Source organism: Notamacropus eugenii, chromosome 5 (genome assembly GCF_028372415.1).
Source record: "Notamacropus eugenii isolate mMacEug1 chromosome 5, mMacEug1.pri_v2, whole genome shotgun sequence".
NCBI classification, from domain to species: domain Eukaryota; kingdom Metazoa; phylum Chordata; class Mammalia; order Diprotodontia; family Macropodidae; genus Notamacropus; species Notamacropus eugenii.
The window spans coordinates 382,276,887-382,295,600 of record NC_092876.1 but is presented as its reverse complement, the minus strand read 5'-3'; the positions used below and the strand labels follow the sequence as shown (position 1 = coordinate 382,295,600).

The following is an 18,714-nucleotide window of genomic DNA, read 5'->3' as shown; positions in this document are numbered from 1 at the left end:
AGGGTGAAGAGACTTGCCCAGGGTCACACCCCTAGTAAGTGTCCAGGTCAGATATGAACTCAGGATGATAAGTCTTGACTTCGGGTCTGGCACTCTACAAACTGAGCCACCCAGCTGCCCTACCTAGTACATAATAAGAACTTGATACCTGGTGATTGATTAGTAAATTTCAGTTTTGAATATTTATTTATTTGTTCAATTTGGGGTTTTATTTCTGGAAGAAAGGTAGCATTTTAAAAATGAATCTATTTTGAAGAAATTCCTATTAACTGTGACCTTTCTACTTTGTATTTCTAGGAATCTTCTTGTTATGGCACCTTACAAATAAATGAATGCTCCTAAAATTAATTCTTTGACCCTACACTAAAATAGAACCTATGTAAGAATTTAAAAGGCATCAACTGGTTTCTTGGATATGAACTCATTACCCTGAGACAGATCTAGTTACAGAGACATTCTTCTGCCCCCAAACTAAATAAAACAAACAAACAAAAAACAAAAGAAAAACAAAACCCTTGTAACAAATAAACCCAGGTTTGTAAAACAAATCCACTCACTGGCCATATCTGAAAATGTATGTCTTGTTATGTGTCTTCCATACTATGTCAAAGTTAGATGTCAGAGTCCAATCATGGTGCCTTCACTGTCATTGGTGATGAATAATCTTGACTTTATGTCACATAAAGGAGTTTGACTGGATGGCTTTTAGGATATCTTCTAGTTTTAAATCTATAATCCCCAAAAACATATCAGTGACTCCTCTACCACAGAACCTCCTTTTGTAGGTGGTTATGGAATAACTGAATAAAAGATATTCAGGAAGGTTTTAAATACTTGTTTTGTAGTTATCTGATTGATGAAGTCAACATATTTTTCACTTACTAATATACCACAGTCAGAATAAGACCTTATTGTGACCTTTGCTGGCATTGATAAGTAAGTCAGTTCAATTCAGCTCATTTCAGTTCAGTTCAACCAACACTAAATAAGTACCTTATATGTGGTAGGCAACAGGGACACAAAGACAGAAGCAAAGCAATCCCTCCTTCAAGCAGTTTACATCCTACTGGAAAATGCACTATGGAATCCTGAAGCATCTTGTCCTTGACCTGTTGAACATGATACAACTCTTGGACTTTCTCATATAAATAGGTAAGATCACCCAACAGTGGGCATTGTGAACCACTGTGCCAGTGAACAAAATGCTTTCTCAGGTGGTCCTTTTTCTTATTGGAGCATCCTTGAATTTACAAGCAGAGTATTTGCCTTTTACAACATAAAGGTTCTATATCTGAACTGATATATTTGGGGAACATGCATTTACCATGTTCTGCTGATGGTTTTGGAAAGATTTTTCTGTGCTAATATTTTATTTAAAATTCTTACATTAATATTCATTAGTTAAGTTGGTCTGTGGAAAGATTTTTATACCTGAGTGTTTCAGGCAGATTCTCTCTGACATGAAATGATTCATTCTCACTGGCCTGGACGTTGCACTGAGTCATTATAAAAAGAAAACTTGATTCAGTCATGAGGTACCATTGGAGATCCTCTATCTTGAATCATACAAAGTCATCCAACCACATGTCATCTAATAAATTCCTAAAATTGAAGTAGGGAAATAAATGGTACTGTAATGTTCCCACCAGGCTCTTGATTCAGTTTGTGAATTTAATATCTTAACAGTGATTAATGATATAAATAAGAAAAACACTATTAATAACATCACAAGTCCATAAAGAAATCTTAGTTTTAGGTGAAATATAGGCAATGAAGGATCTTATAGTGCTCTCTGGCTTATACACAAAATAGAGGAGTTAATACATTGTTAATAGCATTATGTCAAGATAGTTTGAATGAAGACTTCTGTGTACTAGAAAATCAACAAGTAACCTTCATAAGGGAACATGGAATCTGAATATTACACTCTGATAATTATTTTCTCACCTCAATCATTTTCTTTTCATCACCAAACCCGGAAACATGGTTTAAGTGAAAGAAAGGGGGAAAGGAAGTTGTGTTAGGAGAATCATAATGTGTGAAAATGATAAAGAGATCTGACACAAAGAAGGTATTATGGGAAAGGTTGACTCAATCCATCATCCAAGCATTTATTAAGCTTCTACTATGTGATATGTGAAATATACTATAGGACCCCCAGGGAAAACAGAGGAATGCATCACACTATATAGTTTTAGAAGATAAGTAAGATTTCAATAGGACAACCCCTTCAGTAGCATCCCAAGGAACATTGAAACATAACAAGAAAGGTGAGATTGCAAAGTTCAAGATGAATTAGATTTATTGAAAAACAATCCTTCCTTACTGGTAATGTTTCTGCAATTGCCTGAGAAAGAAATTATAGTTATTCTACCTAACAGTACAGATGATGGGTGTTTGGGAACCAATCAATCAACAAACATTTATTAAGTATTTACTATGTGCCAAGCACTGTACTAAACAGGAAGGATACAAAAAGAGGGAAAATATAGTTCCTACCCCCCCAGGAGTTTAAAAATCTATTTTTGGAATGCTACATGAACCTAACTCTTTATGAGAAACATGGAAAATCTGTACTAAAATATCTAATCAAAAAACAGCCAATTAACAAAACAGTTTTTGAAACAAAGTCTTGAAAGGCAATAGAGTCAACCCATAAATGTTAGGAATGATTCTTCATTAACCAGCAAAGTGTGCTCCGAGGTAACAGATGTAGGAGAGTGTGTAAGGCTGGTATCCTGTTTCACCAAAATGGAATCTTCTCTTTCAAATCTTCACCAGTTCATCACTTCTGCAGCACTGGATCCCAATGTAAATAGATTGTAGGATTCAGACAGTCCTAGAGTCCTTCCTCTCCAGGCTTCCATTCAATGTGTATACATTCCACTCCACTGCCCTCACATTCTGTATTCTTTGTTGCTATGCCCTAAACTCCCACAACACGTCCTGTCATCAGGCAGCTTTGTCTCACCATTTAGCGTTCCCTTCTTTCTCTCTACAAATCCTATCTTTCTAATGCTCTTTTGTCCACTAATTTTCTAAATACATATACATATTTACAGAGGAACAATTTGTACAGTAGTTTACATCTTTCACAAACCAAGGGGCCACCTTCTAAGGCTGTCTCCTCTCACCTCATGTTTGTCGAACTGAGTAAAGATGTAGCAGAAAAGGCAGCAGCTTCTAACAAATTTAAGCCTAGGATATGTGAATAGCAGTATATTGTGAATTAATGGAGTAGTAAACCTACTGAGTTTTTACTTAATGCAACAAATTTAACTGAGATATATTTAAATATTTATATATTTATAGTCAAGTAAGACACTTCAAGGAAGATGGCATTGCTTGGACCAAAGGCAAACCTCTTGCCCTTCTTAGAATGAGCCTAGGTTTTAGGTGTCTTACATCTGTATACACATAAGAGAAATGGAGGTAAATGAATAACAGTAATGCTAATTACTGAGAATAGGAAATGGCTGCCACCTGTGACCCCAAAATAAGAATGACAATTATTCAATGCAATTCAATTGAACAAACATTTATTAATTTCCTACTATCTACTCTACACAAGTCACTGTACTAGGTGCAAAGGATATAGAGATAAAAATCAAATTCTGTAACTTCAAAAAACATACATTCTATTGGGTGAAAATAACATGTGCACAAATAAGTAAAAAATATGAACAAAGTAATACAAAGCATCTTCCTCATGGCTGTCAGTTTCCTTCTCTATAAAATGAGAATAATAAAAGCACCTCCCTTCCAGGGTTGTTGTGAGGATCAAATGAGATGAAATTTATGAAGTGCTTAGCACAGAGCCTGGCACACAGTACTTGCTATATAAATACTATACTACTACTACTACTTCTGCTAGTACCACTACTACTACTACAACCACCACTGCTACCACTACCACCACGACCACTACTAACAACCACTAATACCACCACTACCACTAGCATCACAACTACTGCTACTACTACTACTACTACCACCACTACCACTACTAACATACCACCACCACCACTACTGTCACCACCACCACTACAACTACTACCACTACCACTACTACTCTACTATTTCTTCTTCGTCATTGTCTTCTTCTCCTTCTCCTCCTCTTCCTCTTCCTTCTCACCCCTCAAAGCACAATCTGATCATGTAATAAATGCTTGACAATGGAATTTTGGTCACTTCCTATTCCTTCCTCTAGGATAAATTACAATCTCATTGCCTGATGTTTAAAAGCTTCTACAATCTGGGTTCCACTTACCTTTCCAGACTTATTTCATATTATATGTCACTTTACATAGCCTATCTGTCAGTCAAATTTAACTACTACCTACTTCCCAAATTTGGCATTCCATTTCTTGGTTTTCTATTTTTACAGAGCTTGGGATGCACTCCTTTTTCCTCTTAGTCTTTTAAAAATCCATAGCTTTCTTGAAGGCTCAAGTCAGGTGCTACTTTCTACAAAAGTATAAACTTAGTTTTCCCGCCAACCTACTCCTTGCACTATTTTTATGCTTTCTACCACCTCAAATTACCTAATTTCTTTTTCTCTGTGTGCACAGTGTTTCCTCTCAAGTAAAATGTAAGCATTTTGAGGACAGGTACAGCTTCATTTTTGTCTTAATCTTTTCTAGAGTCTAGCATAGTGTTGTGTACATAGTAGGTACTTAAATGTTGGTTAATCTTAGTTGAATCGAATAGTTCTATGTAAGAAATGAGTTGTTTGGGGGACAAAGTGTTGTTTAGGAGATACAATTTCACCTAATGTTGTTTGGCTATGATTTCGGGTTCAAATATCACAAAAAAAAGGAATAGAGAAAATGGAAAATGAGTCTTTACTACATTTTGAGTGGCAACTCCATCTTGTCTTGACTATAAAAGAGCCACAATCCAAAGAAATGTTTGGGCATCTAGGTGGCACAGTGGACAGAGTATAGAGCCTGGAGCCAGGAAAACATCCTCCTGAGTTCAAATCCAGCTTCAAACACATCGCTATGTGACCCTGGGCCTGTTTGCCTCCGTTTTCTCATCTGTAAAATGACCTGAAGAAGAAAATGGTTTGCCTTTTTTACTTTTTTACTCCATTGTCTTTGCCAAGAAAACCCCAAATGGGGTCACAAAGAGTCAGACAGTACTGAACAAAAACAACAAGGAAATGTTAAAGACAAAACTGAATTTTTAACATTCAAGTAGTAGACTATCAGAGTATAGCTAACTATGCCATGCTGCAATATTATCTTCAAAAAGGAGCTTTCAGGTAGACAAGAGGTGTAGGGGTATATAACTTTCTACAGCATAACCATATGGATGTCTGTTTAACATGATGATGGCGTTTTCTCTGAGACACTGGTGGCTACAAGGGGGGGAATCTCTCTATTGACTGAGGTAAAGAGTTAATAATTATTAACTTAACTCATGTAGTAAGGCCACTTCCCAGTTATCCATCTGAGACTTGCTCACTCCCACACCAGAGAGTCACCTTTGCTCATCCACAATCCAGTTATGCACATGGGCCCTGGAATAGTTTCTCTATTCCAAAATTATCTTTAGTCTGTGCTCTATAATTTCTGGCAGTAATGGTAAGGAAGGCAATGACGTGTAAACCATTCTAATTTAGTGGAAGCCCCAGAAGGCAAATGCTGACAGTTGTGATTATGTCAACAGCAGGTAATTTTGCTACAAGAATAATGAGAGAGGCCCTATAGAGACAGCTTAACTCTTAACTTTTTATTATCTGTTTTATGGATCCATTAATTACCATAGATAATGAGGAACTATCTTTATTTCAAACATTACTATAAGATTTTTCCATTTTAGTTCATGAATTCACTGAACAAATACTACTAAGTGCAAGATGTAGGATGCTGTGCTAAGTAGTGCAAAGACAAAGAAAAATCAGTCTTATCTTGACCTCATGGAGCTTACAATGTAAGTACAAGAGATAAGACATGTGCGCCTGGGATTACAACTCATGAAAGAACTTTGTAGTAAGAGAGGTAACAAAATATTATTCAGATTCAGAGGAAGAGATTACCTCACACTGAGTGGAGTCAGAGAAGGCTCCCAGGACTGAGAGGATCAGTTCCTGCTATTATGGGTGGGCAAGGATGTGCTTTTCTTATGTGCATGTAAAGGTATTTTGTAAATGAGTCTTTTTTCTAGTAAACTACTCGCTTGCTCATGGGATGAGGAGGCAGGTGCACCAATGGGAGAGCAAAGAGGCAGGTACAAATAGTATCTGTGAGCAGGGGCAGGTGTTCAGGTGTGGACTGTTGACTCTGTCAGCCCCCAAATGATATTGTCTCGGGTCTGTTGTTGATTCCAGAGGACACAGAGTCAGTAGAAGACAAAGTCAGTTTGGGAAAAGAACTCTTGCTAAAAATAAAATGGAGAGAGGCAGGCTTGGGGGAGAATATTCCTCTGAGATTACCTCTAATTTGTCTTGTTTGTACATAGTTATTTATGTGTTGCTTCCTCTACTAGATTGGGAGCTCATTGATGACAAAGACTGATTTTCCTCTTTCTTGGTATTCCCAGCATTTAGCAGTGTCTGGGAACACCATAGGTGTTTAATAAATGCTTTCTCATCTGAGGACCTGAAGTCTAGCATCTTAGGCCCATGTCATAGGCCCAGATAGGAAAGTGACTCAAATGCCAGTTTAGGAGAGTAAGGAAGAAAAAATTTTCACATTGCAATGGATGCAAAGGAAGGCATCAGGACAGGGGAAAGAGATGAAAGAGAGAGGAAGTGACAAAGCATTTACTAAACACTTACACTATGCTTATTGCTTTACAAATACTATCTCATTCAATCCTCACTGTATTATTATTTTACAGTTGAAGAAATAAAGGCAAATAGAGGTTGACAATTATTTCACTTTATATGAGCCCTGATGAAGACCAAAATTTGAACTGATCAATCAGACTGCTTTGCTTTACTCTAAAAATCCCCTTTTCTAAGTGCTGGCAACTTCAAAGACCACATAAGGTTGACAGAATGCTTGCAACCAGAGTGGTGAGACTTATCTCAAGGCTCAATGAAGAAATCACTATGTGAGGTGATCCCACTCTGAGTTGTCCAGTTTCAAGGTGGTGACCATTTTCTCAGCATTTCTTTCCTTTTACATTCAGGTTTTATTTCCAAATTTATGTTTTTCTCAAATGTTTTCAGTTTTTTGTAATGAAAGCCATTGTACACTTCAAAAGGAATGAAAAGAGTCATTATATCTTAGGCTGGACCCAATGCAACATCTGTCTTCCAAGTGAACATGGATTTCTAAATCATCTCAGATGCTTTCTGAGGAAATGAGGTTTTACATTAGATCAGAGCAACACATAGTAACACATGAGATGACTGGTGTCAACAATATGGACCTGCACCAGGAAAACATGACCATTTACTATTATCTGCTTCTGTACCCTCCAGAGGACATCTTTTGGTGCACAAGGTATAATCCTGGAAGAATTCTAGGCAGAAAAGCAAAAGGGAGGAAAAACAATCAGTGGCACTAATTACCAACCTGGTTCTGTTTCCCTCTTGAGCATAAATGACCTAAAGAGGTTTGTTATTTTAGTAAGAGGTTAGGAAAACAAAAGAAAACAACACAAAACACAGGAAATCATTCAGGATTTCTTTCCATACCATGGGAAATTCACATGATAGAATAAGAAATTGACAGTCAGATCCTAGGAATTCTAGGAGAAATAGAAGGAATTCTCCTACCATGTCTGCCTCAGTTATATGCCCCCAACATTGAAGATTGCAGAGAAATAAAGCAAGAGGCAAAGTAAAATAAATATCAGAATACAAATGAAAAATGGCATAAAAAAGAACAGGACGTTCAACATTAGGAATTTCTTTCCCCAAACTCAAAGATGAACATTAAGATAAAAGTAAGGAGAGAAGGTAAGTCATCCAGTATGAGATGATGGTATTGACCTCACTCTAAAGGAATGAGAAATGAGAGTGTGCAAGAAGACAGAGCCTGCCTCTGGAGTCTCATATTCGATATTAATATGCCTCTATGGTTGCTGCTTTGAGTTTCGGATTCTTCATGCCTGCCTTTAGACTGCAAGCTGTTTGGTACTGTCATTTGTCCTAATCTTATGCGAGCATGATGTCTGGCCCAGAAGTTAGGAAACTGTGGCCTGGAGGTGATGTGTGTCCTCCTAGGGCTTCCTGGGTGGCCTTTTGACTGAGTCCAAGTTTTGCTGAATAAATCTTTTGATTAAGGGGATTTGTTCTCTGAAGTTTGGATGTAGCCAGAGGGACATACTTGAGGACCTAGAGGACCACAGGAGGCCACGAGCCCAAAAGCTCCCCACCTCTGGTCTGGATCATAGTAGTTGTTGAGGAAGTGTCCCAGGACCAACTATCTCCAGCAGAATGGTCAGCTTTTCCCTTTCTGTGTCAGAGAGCACAGGTCTATGAGCGACTCCAAATTTTGAGAATACACTTCTTAGAACCAGTAACACAAAATCACACCAAGTCACAAAACTAAGGTACAACATCGCAAAACTCACTCATTCACATTGCTGTTCTCAAACTTTGAAACTCGGTATGAAGCCTGAACTACTCCGCACTTCCTCCCAAAGGAAGAAAGAACACAGCCCTTTACCAAAGTGGTGTTCTGAGTGAAATACAGCCACATATGGGAAACCTGGGAAGCAGTGATGCACTGTGTGCCCTAAGGCAAGTATATCTTAAGTTTCCTGAGCCTCAGGATGCTATTGGATAAAGGGCTCTGAATGTACAGTATTTCAGTAGAAAATGACTCACTGGCCTGGAAAGATTTGTGTGTACCTCACAGTGTGGTGTTCATGGGGAATCAGATGATGGAGGACTCTGCATGTCAAAATGACGTTTGCAAACTTTGTCCTGTTGGTTTGAGGAAGCCAGTTGGCTTGGTTGAGTGCAGAGGGCTAGACTGGATGTGCTTTGCACTCAAGGAAAGTGACTGTGACTCCCAGTGAATGGTACAGAAGGGAGATTTTGGGGACAGGTCAACCACTCAGCAGGCTACTGTAATAGTCCAGGGTGCAGGCAATGAAGTCCTGTACATGGGCTATTACTAGGGCAGGGGAAAAAACATGAGAGGAAGAATAGCCTGGATTTGGGGTGGTAAAAGTTTGTCAGCCTTTGGTGGCCCACGACAGATATGGGGGTTTAGAAAGAAGATGTGGAAGTTAGTGTTAGGTGACTGGGAGGGGGTGGTGCCCTTAGTCATGAATGGGAATCAGGATTAAGGTTGGGGGTTTAGGACAGGAAGTCTCATCAGTTCATTTCTAGAAATACGGAGCTGAAAAAGTCTGTGCTGTCAGTGGAAAAAGACTGAAATCATCACCTACCTAAAATTCCAGAAGGATTTCTACAAGAGAAGTTGAGAAAAATATTTCTGTCACAAGCTAAGCCATCAAATTCTTCCAGAAGCAACCACCACAGGTCCTGCTCCAATGCTGTCCAGTGGAGAACTGGGGCCACTTCTGTTACCCTGGAGACCAAGGAAAATAGTGGCTTTGTGACATAAGCAACACATGACATTGGCAGTTGAGAATGCTGTTCAATGAAGAAATCGATATGTGAGATAACCCCCCTGCTTAGGTGTTCTGCTTCAATGTGGTGACCATTTTCTCATCATTTCTTTTCATTTCCATGAGGGTTTTATTTCAAAATTTATGTTTTTATCATTTGTTTTGAGTTTCTTGCAATAAAACCATTGTACACTTGGAAACAGATTAAAAGAGTCACTATATTGAGACTGGGGCCAATGCACCATCTGTCTTCCAAGTGAACAAGGATTTCAAAATCGTCTCAGATGGTTTCTGAGGAAAAGAGGCTTTACATTAAATCAGTGTTTCATAGGAACACGTGAGATGATTGGTATCAACAAACCTGTGCACATGAGAGAATGTAAATGACCATTTACTACACTTCCTGGTGTCCAACGTATAACCCTGGAAGAATGCTCAGGGAGAAGAGCAAAAGGGAGGAAAAAAGATTAATGAGAGTGTGCAAGAAGAATGTTTGATATTAAAGTCCTTCTACAGTTGCTCCTTTGAGTTAAGGATTCTTCATGCCTGCTGTTGATTTGTAAGGTGTTTGGCACTGTCATTTGTCCTATTCTTATGCTGAGCTCTTAGCACCATGTCTGGTCTAGGAGTAAGGAACTTAACATCTGGAGACCCCCTAGGTCCTCATTGCGTGGCCTTTTGAGTTGGTTCATGTTTTACAGAATAAATCCTTTGATTAAAGGGATTTGTTCTCTGAAGTTGGGGTTTAGTCAGAGGGCTGTATTTGAGGATCAAGAGTGTCCTTGAGGCTTGAAAATTACACCAAGGAATTACTGCAAAAGTCCTTCCCTTTTGAGGAATCTGCTTGGTTGAAATCTATATTTTACTCTCATAGATCATCCCTGAAGCACAGTTATACTAACATAGGGCAATGACATTAATTTCTCCCATTAAAAATTGTCATTATGGTGAGAAACAACCTCAAGGTTCAAATAGATTCTAAGTATATGCGTAGGATAGTTTTCTACCATTTAAAGGGTCTTCAGTCTCTTGCAAACATGGAGTCCCTGGTAGGTTCATAGAGTCATCAACCCAAGTGGGGTCAGAAAAGAAGTAAAAGGACCAGAAGAGAGATGATTTGAGAAATGGTTCCTTGAGGGCAAGTGAACAGAATGAACCATGATTAATTACATTTAAAATATAAGAATAGGAAAATGAAACTTTCCTTTTAACCTAGTTCTTAATGAACATTTTTTTTTCCTTTTCTCAGTTTTAGAACTGAAAGCAAACTCAGACAGAGGTTTATTTTGAAGGAAAACAGAAGTATTGTTTGAATAGGGACATATTATAGTACATAAAATTTGATACTATTTTCATTGAGTATGATAACTTATGGGTCAATATAGATATGAAAATATGAGTATCACTCAACATTTCAAATTTCATAGTTACCTCGTTCACTAAAGTGCATGCTTAGTGGTATTTGATAGTAATATCTTACAGGTAGAGTTGTGTTATCACTGATCATCTTGCTTTGGGTGCTAAATCAGGAGTAGAATTACACATCAATAGTCTCATAAGTCTTTCTTACCAGGTGATAGGCCAAGGTCTCCCATTGCATCCTAGGCCTTCTCCAGTCATCCTGATGAATATCTGGTCACTGGATTCAGATGGCTCTGGAGAAGTGAGGCTGGTGACCTGCACAGCCCTCCCTCACTCAAAACAAAGTCAAGTGCAAGTCATGTCATCATTTCTCTGATATCCTGGTCTTCTTCGAAAACAGATGAACACAGACAGACATTCACTAGAACCTAATTACCAGAGCCATTGTCCTGGCTTTCATACATTTTCAGTAAATGTAAGAGACTATGGAAACAATTTTACACTGATTGATCATGTTCTTAAGGAGTGACTGACTGTGTAAATACAAAAATAAATTTGGAATGTAATAGGTCTTATAATAAAACTAATATGTAAATGATATATTTCACTGACATCTTTGCAGCAGTAACCACCTTAATTTTAAAGGCTACTTCTTTAATGTCATTTGGAAAGATTATTTAAAAGATACAGTTTGCTAGAGATCATTTTCTCGTTAGAACTTTGTCCATGTTCTAAAGGAACATATTCAAACTGTCTCAGTCCTCGTTACAAAGCTATTTCTAATACAGTTATAGACAAAAGTGGAAACTCAGCATTCAGGAAACTAAGTGACTCCATCCTCATTCATTTAACATTTCCTGTAAGTTGGTTCCACGTTCTTTTCATCTAAAGGTGTGACAGGGGCTGTAAACCATAAATACAAAGACTTCAAAAATGGCTGCACACAAAGCATTTTAAGGGGTAATAAAAAACTCAAACATTCTCCAAGGCCCCAGGTTTCTGATGTGTTGCCAATCAGATCAATCAGTGGAGAAGTTTCCAGCTGTCAACTCCTGACACTGAGTTTTATAACCCCTACCCACCCACAAAAGAATGTTTCATCCACTCTTGTGAGGAAGACTCCAGCTGTAAATCCCCTAACGTTTAGTGCTGAAATCTAAAACTCTCTATTGTCATGTGTTTGAAAGTCAGGTATTAACACAACTGAATGAACATTAATTTAGTAAACATATAGAAAACATCAACTCTACCCCCAGGGGAGCTAAGTAAGCAAAGATCCAGCCTTTACCCTCAACTTGCTAACATTCTATTTATGTAATGTTATAAATAAGTTTCTCCAAGTAATCCACAAAAGCCTCCATCCATATTGTAGCTTCAAAGGAGTATTCAGTGTATCATTGGGCCCCAAGTCCCTAAGAAAAAGGAAGCATGGAAACAGCAGCTCTGCTGCGGGTAGATTTGGTATTGGGGATTTGGTGAGGGAATGGGACTGTATAGGAAAAGACTGTGTAGCAACAACTCTAGTGGGAACTGGAGGGAAAGGTTCTACTGGTATGGAGCAAAGGTGGCCATTAAATGTTCCAACGAATGAATTAGTCCTGCTGAAGTCAGAGACTAAGTATAGCTAGGTATTATTCATTTACATGAGGGATTTCTCTAAGTATGTCATTCTGAAAAGTTTGCTAGATTAGGCTGCTATTGATAAGAATCTATTCAGTGACAACATTCAATCTCAACATTCCTCCAACGTGATGAAATCACCAAATGTAAAAATAAAGAGAAAAACTTACCACCCTTGTTGCTAGAGTTTCTTTGCTACTTGGTGATATTTTGCACATGGGGCCCTCCCTTGCACAAGAAGTAAAAACCGTTAAATATATGTGTATCCTCATTATAAAATACCAAAAGTATAAATATGCAATTTTAGTAAAACCAGCTATGCCAAAGAACTCTCTACATTGGTAAGGATTTTGAAAGAGGAATCCATTTGATTGTAGGAAAGTCATTCCATCTCTTTTCAAGATATTTTACCTTTCAGAACCAGTAATTTTATTTAACCTGTCATTGAAAGTATTTTTGATATATGAAAATGTAAAGTATTAGTTTGTGTGTTTCAACTAAACAAATTGGGAATTTTTAGAAATTCAAATAAGTTGAGAATGGAAATACAGCCCATTAAGTATTGCTTGCTGTCCAAAAAACTCCCAAATAAATACGAAATAGATTGAGTTAGTTTTTAGTATCAAGTATAATCAGGACATAATGGAATAAGGGATTTTTTTTAAGAAATAGAATAGTAATAGATTTTTAGAGCTGCAATATTGCCAGAGACACAACATCTGATCTCATTTTAACCAATGAGAAAACTGAAGCCCCAATAAATGTGACTAACTCATAGTCTAAGGGAGAATAAGGCTTATACTAATTTGGGGAGAGGAGAGGAGTGGACAAGAGTCAAGATGTTGCAACTGATTATATAGAGAGATATCCATAGTTTTAGACCTTTAAAAATGGAATATCAGAGATGGTCTATGCTACTACTCCCTGTGCAGCAGCATCCACTCAATTCATCTTAATTTTACTATCTTCATAGCTCAGCATAATGAAGAAATAGGTAAAGTACAAGCTTTACATGATGATCACCTGCATATTCTTGACAATAATTGCTTTCTTATTATTCTGGTAGGCTAACTGTGATGGTGGCAGAAATCTCACACTTATCTATGAGGATAAAGAGTTCAAATGGGAACCACTAAATCATTTAGAGCACTAAGAAATGACAAATTATTCTGTAAAGTAACAGGATTCTACACAGTTTTTGAGTGGATGAATTAGTACACGGTCACATGATGGGAGATCTTTCCTAGAAGGCTGTTCTGTTTATGCCAAAAGAAAAACAACACCAACAGAAATTGATCGTTAGTTATTATGAATAGAACATCAAGGAAAGGCAAAGACAAGCTAGTCAGAGTAGTCTTGAAAATCGTTCTATACGTGAAAGATTGAAAACAGGAGCCAAAATAGAGTTACTTTTAGCCACTGTTTAGATAAAGGATAGTGCAGCAGCTAGTCTCACTTCAGCCATTAGAACAACCAGTGTTAATATGGGAATAGACCGGTCTTTAAGATGCTTCAGTGAATGGATACTTCTTGATAAAGATTTGTAAGCTGGAAACTCATTGTGATTAGATGTAATTCATTTACATGGGGAGTTCCTGACAATTTCTGACAGTCTATCATCTTCAAAACTTTCTCTAGGTTTTGTGAATATTTGTAAGAGTTTCACCACATTTTAAGTGAAACCCCAAATTACTAGAATAACTACACTTGAGTCACTGTCATGGGAGATCTTAGTGTTTTTTTTAATCATTGGAATATTCCCATCTTTGGTCTCACTGGAATAAAAAGGTAATACATTTCAAGGTAATTGTAATTTAAAGCATTATGAATGGATGATAATGTTATAAATAAAAAGGATTACTTTCAAAGTTCACTTCAGGAATGGACTTTGCAAAGGAATCCATTTGATTGTGGGAGAATCACCTATATCACCCCAAAAGTTAGTTGCAAACTCTGAACCTACGTTATATGTTTTAGTTTCAAATTTTATTTATTTTATTTTGAACTTGAGAAATAAAACAAGCATTTCTATAACAAGGTGGAATAGAAAAACAGAAGTGCACCCGAAATTGCAGATCTATTTTGTACAACTTACTATTCCCTTCAAACATACAACAAAGTTATTATGTAAGCTTTTCTTTTCCCTTCAACCCCCGCCCGGCAACCTAAAGATCACTACCATTAGACACAAATATGTAGATATATATATGTCAGCTCGTTCTCTGTATGCACACAGCATCTTCCTTCACATGGTCCTTGTGGTCAGTTTGGGTATTTACAATAGTCAGAATGACTTGGTCACTCAACATTGTTCTTAAAACGCTCCTGTTGTTCTGCTCGTTTTACTCTTCCTTATTTCATGTAGCTCTATGCTTTTCCAAGGTCACTGAGCTCATCATTTCTTATAACAAAGTAATATTCTATCATGTACATATACCACAGTTTGTTTATCCATTCCCCAATTGATGGTCATATTCACAAGTTCCAGGTCTTTGACACCACAAAGAGAGGTGCCATAAATATTTTAAAACAGTGGTTTCATTTCTTTTTTCCCTAATCATATTGGGAAACAGACCTAAAAGTGGTATTTCTGGGTCAAAGGGTACATAGGCAGTTTAATAACTCTTTGGGTATAATTCTAACCTGCTCTCCAAAATGGTTAGATCCACCAGCAATGAATTAGGGTCCTAATTTTTCCACATCCTCTCCAATATAAATACGCATATTGTTTTCATCAACTTACCACGATCATTCATGTGCAGATCCCATCTCTTCCCTTATATGGGGGGAATATTTCTATTATTGTTCTCCCTTAAGTTGAAAGAAAAGCATTTCAATGTAGATACAATTTAATATTTTTTTGATATGCTGTATTATTTCTAACAGGATCTCTTCTTGCTCCTCATGAAGGGCCCTCACAAAGGAATCCAGTTGATTGTGGTAGAGTCAGTCTATATCACTAAAATGAGTATTTTAAATTTCTGAATCTAAGTAATATATTCAATTCCCTTTTATAGTGATTCCTCATTTCTGGAATATTAAATTACTGTGATTCTTGAAAAACCTAATTTCCAAAGAAATCAGCAAGGAAGAAAGAGCTGATGAGGTACTGCTTACCATAAAATAAAGCACAAGAACCAAAGAAAAGGAGTATTTTTACTGTCAGTTCTCAACATTGTCTGTCATGAAATCTTTGAATTTATTTTGACATAAAATGAGGAGAGGGAAGAAGGGAGGTCAGATAAAAAATGACCATCCATACTAACAGTCCCATTGTACTCATGAGAAAACTGAAGGCCCTAACTGTTTTATGATTCACTCCAAGTCACCCATGGATTAGAAATGTTGTACCTCTGAATCGAGAGGTGCTGGTAGATTCCTGCCTCTACCATGTATGAATGCTGCTTGACATCTGTCATCACATTTTGGATGTAAGCCCTCAAACTGCACTGGTGGTATATTTTTTCTCACCTGAGGGGCCTTGATATCAATGAAGCTCACTTCCCGATCCAAACCATATCCTTTTTCTGTTCTGATAAGACACAGTCTTGGGATTATTCATTCCACTTGTTTCCCTGCTGATCAAACCTAACTTTTAGTGGAATCTGCTGGTTCAGAACCATTATTCTACTCCCATAGTCCATCCCTGCAACATGATCATTCAGACAGGGCCAAATGACATTTACTTGTCACCCAAAAAATGGTCACTACAATGAGAAAGAACTTCAAATTTCAAATGGATACAATACACCTTTTGAGTGCTGAGACTGAGCAGTATAATTCCTTACTCCTTAGTACTTGTAAGATAAAACTTACTCTTGTCTTTAAATCATATATATTAGCCTTTCAGGGAAGGAAATTCAAGAGAACTACAGGAAGGACCACTCAGAAATGGCTCCATGAGTCCAAGTAAATTGGTCTAAAATAAATTCTTTCCCATGCAGAAATAGAAAACTGAGGCTCTCTTTCAAGCATAAGTTTACAAAGGTAAATTTTGTTTCTTTTTTATCTTACTTGAAATAATTATTTGCACCTGAAATAGCACACTTAGAAAGAAGTGTATTTTCTTTGAAGGAATTCAGAAATGTTTCTTAAGCATGAACATATAACTAGTATATTTTGATCACATTTGTGTGGAGGTTGTCTGCTTATGTAGGGGTAGCTAGGTGGCCCTGTGGATAGAGTGCTGGGACTGGAGTCAAGAAGACATTAATTCATATCCAGTCTCAGACACTAGCTCTGTGAGCAAAATACTTAACCTATCTGCCTCTGTATAAGGAGCTGGAAAAGGAAATGGCAAACTACTCCAGTATCTTTGCCAAGAAAACCCCTAATGAGGTCACAAAGAGTCAGGCATGACTGTAACAAAAATGAACAACTTACGAGTCCTCATAGGCAGGATCTTTGTCAATATACTGGAATTTTATAAGATATCATTTCCCAAAAGGGGGTGCGTGGTGGTTTGCATAGCAACGCCCTGTAGGTAGAGAGTGTCACTTCTGGTCAATTTTTTCTTGAGTTGGGTGCTGGTTCAGAAGTGTAATTCAACCCACACCATCTTGTATGCCTTCTATGGCAGTTCCCAGTTGGACAAATCAGTCCACTCCGCAATATGGTTGCAACACATTCTCTCTGAGCTGAAAGGATGGTGGTAATAATGCTCCTCAGAATATTAAGATTCCATGGAATGACTGGCAATAGCTAAAACCTTGTAACTGAGTAATACATAAATATATTCCCATTGTGTCAAGCAATTGAAATTGGATTGCCATGGAAGTTTTGTCTCACTGACAATTTTACAGCATTGTTCATTCATTTTAAAATGTTAATTACTGTTGGGGCCCAGCTCTGGACTGTGGCCTCCTGTATGGAGAGTTGAGACACCTGGAGGTGCTAACCTGCTTACGTGACGCTAGCTGGTCTAGTAAGCTGCATGGTACTGGGAACGCCTCAGTAACAGGGTAGGCTCCACCTACGGGGAGGAACATGGGAGGAGCTTGGATGCCCAAATATATGCTGGGTGCATTGGGGGATCTGGGGAGTGATGTAACCATTAAAGAATGTGCAGCTACCAACTCGGGTGTTCTGTCTAGTTATTCCCCTCCCCCACTGGAGGGGCCGGAGATGTCCAAAGGCCAACAGAGATCTAGATCTTGAGGTAAGATTCCAAGCAAAGCCCAGGGAGGGAGAGCTAGTGTAGAAAGCCTGGGACAAATTAAAAATTGCATTATTTTTATTTTTGGCATTATTTTTAGCACAATTTATTATTTATTTACAAGTGATAATTACTTTCAATTAGTTTTGTTTTGCATGGGCCATTTGAATCCTTACTAAAATGATAGTATTTGAAGTTAAATTAATGAAGAGATGGGCTAAATTAGAAATTCACCATGCATAATTATCACCTGGCTTCTTCTTGACCCATAATTTTTTTTTGTTTGGTCAAATTTTTGAGTGGTAATCATTTTTCTGTTCAATACCTCCACAAACTTCAGTTTCATCTACAATGATAGAGTTGAAATATGAATTGCCAAATCATTCAGAGCACTTGGAAAATTCAGGAGTTAAAACCTTGTAAATGAGCAACATAGAAATACCTTCCCAAGATTTCAGAGCAGTTAGGAGTGGATTGCTCTCAGGGCCAGATTTACAGCATTATCCATCAGTTTTAAATGCTAATTGCATATTGCCTTATTTCTTAGTTTTTTCAGCGTGATTTATTGTGATACTTTCTTTAACACACGTTTTTTTGGCATGAGACATTTGCTTACTGAAATGACCAAATTCAAAATTAAATGTAATGCAGATATGGACTAAAGTAGAAGCTCACCATGTATAATGACCACCTACTCCTTCCTGAACAATGGTTCTTTCATTGATTTTTGCTTTGGACTGGCCATCTTTTTGATCTGTGCCACAAAACTCATTTTCATCTACAAAGAGAAAGAATTCAAGTGTGACTGCCAAATCACTCCAAGAGCACTTTTAAAAAGCCAGGGAATTCCCTAAGGCAATAGGTTCCTAAAGAGTTATAGACTGGATGAATTAATGGAAGAGTGACCCACACAGGGAACTTCTTATTCTGATTAAGTGCTCCCTCTGTACCAAAAGAAAAACAACATATATAGAAAAGGATTACTTATCAGTTGTATAAATGGATTGAAATCCAATGTTGTCATCACTTAGGAGCCC

General features: G+C 37.6%; 1 long non-coding RNA gene across 3 annotated transcripts in view; it reads right to left on the bottom strand.

Annotated features, from left to right (window-relative positions):
- Positions 1 to 9,484, bottom strand: part of LOC140506814 (uncharacterized) — a 114,472-nt gene extending 104,988 nt beyond the window's left edge. For all 3 annotated transcript variants that reach the window (XR_011968098.1, XR_011968096.1, XR_011968097.1), the window contains exon 1: positions 9,358 to 9,484. This is a non-coding gene — a long non-coding RNA (uncharacterized lncRNA). The remainder of the gene's footprint in view (positions 1 to 9,357) is intronic.
- Between the last annotated feature and the right edge of the window lie 9,230 nt (positions 9,485 to 18,714).